Below are 3,472 nucleotides of genomic sequence, written 5' to 3' on the forward strand. Positions count from 1 at the left end.
CTGCACCGGGGAAGCAGTGGGGCACCCCCACACCCCCTCCAGGCTTCATGTGCCGAAGGCCAACGCCCGCGCAGGCTGCCAGCTCTTCTGGCACCAACCCCTCTGCAGCTCAATCAAATTGGCAGAAAGCTTTCCCCGGGGGCTGAGGCAGCGCGGACTCAGGCTATGTGTGCTGGAGCCAGCCTAGTATCCCAGGGGACTGCTCCTGGCAGTGTCCCTGCCTCCAGCCGGATGCTGCTGGGAGGCTTTTGAGAAAGGGGAACCCCACCCTGAGTGTGAGACCCCAGCAGGAGCTCAGCAGCAGCTGCAGCAGGGCTGAGCAGAGCGATGCAAGATGTCTGGAGGCGGCCAGCTACCGGCAGGAGCGTGTGGGAGAGGAGCTGCCCTTCACGGGGCTCTGCCTGCGCGGGAGGGACCGCACAGACGCTTCGCCGTCCCGCCCTTTGCAGCCTCGGGGCGCCTGGAAAGAAGAGCGTAGATTTTCCATCTGCCCCCAGGCTGAGTCTCCCTTCCGGGCCGCTTCATCCCTCCTAAAAACATGGGAAGGGGGGCAAAGCAGCCCCTTGTAGGGATCTGGGGGATCTGTGCTTGTGTTGCTGGGTGCTGGGGTGGGTCAGGTGTTGGTTGCTGGGGTCACTGTGGCCAAGGGAGTTTTGCTTGGGACCTTGAGGATGAAGGAATGAGGATTTGGCCAGGCAGACCCCCCGAGGGCAGCACAGGGAGAAGGGCAGCAAAGCTGAGGCTGGTGCCAGCACAACACAGTAATGGGCATGGGGACACCCTGGCACCTCTCTGTGTGAGATGGAGAGAACCAACAGCTCGGCTGCAGCCCTGCCAAGCCTTCAGGGAAGGACCCTGTGCACAGCCACGTCGGAGCACATTCGCGCAGAAAGAGTAAAACTTCAGATGCCGGGTGTTGTTTCAACCCCGGAGCCTCCTCAATAGCGAGTTGCCCTCTGGAGACCTCCCCTCCGGCCTCAGAATGGAAGTAGCAGCCTCAGCACTTTGGCAGGAGCAGCGAGCTTTCTGCCTCTCGGCCCTGCTGAATAGCAGCAGAATTCATTACAGCCCCATTCCACTTCTCCCTCCAATTATCCCCCTGGACAATGGACCGGGGCTGCAGCGGAAGGTCCCTTTCAGGAGGTGCCGGTGGCAGGACATGCTGCTGAGGCTCAGCCGAAAGCCCCTTTGCTGGGGGGCAGTGACCTGAGTCCAGCAAATGCCACTTTTCGTCCTGGGCAGTGAGCGTGCACCAGGTGGCAGAGCCCACTCGGCAGCGGGGACTGGGGGATGTTCCCTGCAGGGCAGCCGCTACTTGTACTGTGGCTCTGACTCAAGGATTTGGGCTCCTGCGGGTGACACGTTGTATCCAAGGTCCCAGATGTCTTCCTTACTGCACTGTGGCCACCCTGGTCACCACTCTTCAGTCAGCGATGTGTAGGTCCATCAGCTGCTAAGGTGAAGAAACTGGTAGCAATCAGCTGAAGGGAGATTTGAGGGGGGATGATGCTCAGAGCAAACTTCGGTGCGGGGAAGGGAGAAGGGGCAGGTGCCCGAAGTCTGCAGGCTTTGTGGTGGCATTTGTAGCTGTGCAGGGAGGTTTATGCAGCCACCCTGCCCCTTCCATCTCTGGCTTTGCAAGACTTAAGCGCTGTTTTGGAGGAGCTGACACCGGGTAGTGACTTTGCAAGAGCAGGTCCAATCCTGACACGCTCGAGGCCATCGCCAAAGCAGGCTCTGCCCAAGCTGGAGACCCTGCAGAGAAACCCCGGGGGATGGAGACAAGGACTGAGGACATTTCCGATGGAGGCAGACAGGACACTCAGCCTACTTAGTTTATCAGGAAGAAGATCAAGAGGCAGCTTGATTACAGTCACAAGGACCTTGGCGTGCAAGTATCCTGGCAGAAATAACAAACCAGGTACTTAAGAGCTCTTTAATCTAGCAGGCAAAAGCAAAACAAGGGCAATTGCTCCACATTTCCAGCAGTCTGGGTGATTAACTGCAGAAGGAGAGGGAGGAACCCGGGCTGCCCTCCACCAGAGTGCTGCGGGGCTGGCTGGGGACTCACACCTCAGCATCACCTGGAGCAATGTATTTTACCTTAACATAAAGTACAAGAAACTCGTGGAGATGGCAGAGATGGTTGGGACATCGTTGGGTGACCTCTGCTTGGATTCCAGAGGGCGCATCTCCTTGAGTGGGGGTGAGGTGGCCACCACTCGTCCTTGGGACAAGGCAGGTACAGGTGGCATTGTGCAGGAGCCATGGGTAGTGTGACATTGAGTGGGTGGTTCTGGCCGGAGAACCTGCAAAACTGTGTTTCCATTGAGATTGCAGATCTTTGTGACTGAGGGATCTCTAGGTGCTGATCTTCCAACTCCTGAGCAGAGGAACAGTTGATCCCCTCTCTGCAAGCTCACAACATTGACCAAAAACTCCTGAGGCCACAGAGGAGCTGGATCACCCAGCAGCCATCAGCATCTGGGGCTGATCCGAATAACATGCCCTGGGCTCTCCCAGTGGACACAGCTAAGAGGTACCGGGCAGCTGTCCCTCCATCATGCCAAAAGCATGGAGAAGCAGAAGGAGGAACAGAGCCCTTATCTCATGGAGTCATTAATATTTCTATTTAAGTCCTTTAATTTTTGAATTTTTTGAGTTTTTCTGGTTAAAAATCAATGGCATGCCCAAGGCCCTCTTGCAAAGCCTCGGAAAGAGCCCTGGCCCAAGGCGGTGGTGTGGGGCCCCCCTGGGCAGCCCTGATGCCCGGCGTGCCGCCAGTGGGGCTAGCAAAAGGCCAGCAGTGGGGCCAGCCCGTGCTGGGAGCACAGCAGTGCCGCTGTTGAATAGCTCTTCCCGCACAGAGGAAGGCATGAAGAGGCGTAATCAAATAAGGGTATCAGCATGGTGCTCCTTGAACGATGCTCCCAGCGTGAGCCTGCAGCGGGGCCGGGTGGAGGTGACAGGTATCTTTATCCCACCACGCAGGAGAGCTCCAACGTCCCGCTGGCAGGAATTTGTCTGCAAATTTTCCCCCATTGAAAGGAGAGAGGGGGCCAGCAAGGCGCGGGCTGAGATGATCGCTTGATTAAGGCTAGGGCAGGCGAGGTGGAGAGCCAGGGCAGCTCCCAGGGAGCCGTGCTCCCAGCCCTTAACCTCTCCTCGGGAGACCGCAAATTATATCTGTTAATGTATCAGCCCCCTGGTATCCTACAAATAAGTCGTCTGGCTAAGTGTGTGTCAGACATTCACAGAAGGAGTTGTTACCTTTTCATCACTTAATCATTTTCATCATCATCATTTCATTTATCTTGCAATACACTTTAACCCGGTGAGTCCCGGGGAAGGCAGGTGAAGAGGTTTACCAGCCCAGCTGGACCATAAACACGAGCAGGAGGCATTGGCTGCAAAGGGGGTTTGAAGAGGAGAGAGAAATGGTTTTATCAGCTGTCCCATGAAAATGGGAAAC

Source organism: Corapipo altera, unplaced genomic scaffold, assembly GCF_003945725.1.
Source record: "Corapipo altera isolate COAL_440 unplaced genomic scaffold, ASM394572v1 54, whole genome shotgun sequence".
Lineage (NCBI taxonomy): Eukaryota > Metazoa > Chordata > Aves > Passeriformes > Pipridae > Corapipo > Corapipo altera.